The sequence below is a fragment of the Colobus angolensis genome, unplaced genomic scaffold, assembly GCF_000951035.1.
Source record: "Colobus angolensis palliatus isolate OR3802 unplaced genomic scaffold, Cang.pa_1.0 Scaffold15, whole genome shotgun sequence".
NCBI classification, from domain to species: Eukaryota; Metazoa; Chordata; class Mammalia; order Primates; family Cercopithecidae; genus Colobus; species Colobus angolensis.
Genome location: NW_012114599.1, coordinates 9337613 through 9338038, shown reverse-complemented (window position 1 = coordinate 9338038; position 426 = coordinate 9337613).

Sequence of the window (426 nt, the reverse complement as noted above, 5' to 3'; positions counted from 1 at the left end):
TGCCAGTTTTCAAAGGGAATGCTTCCAGTTTTTGCCCATTCAGTATGATATTGGCTGTGGGTTTGTCATAAATAGCTCTTATTTTGAGATACGTCCCATTGATACCAAATTTATTGAGAGTTTTTAACATGAAGGGCTGTTGAATTTTGTTGAGGGCCTTTTCTGCATCTACTGAGATAATCATGTGGTTTCTGTCTTTGATTCTGTTTATATGATAGATTGCATTTATTGATTTGCGTATGTTGAACCAGTCTTGCATCCCAGGGATGAAGCCCACTTGATCATGGTGGATAAGCATTTTGATGTGCTGCTGGATTCAGTTTGCCAGTATTTTATTGAGGATTTTTGCATCGATGTTCATCTGGGATATTGGCCTAAAATTCTTTTTTTGTTGTGTCTCTGTCAGGCTTTGGTATCAGGATGATG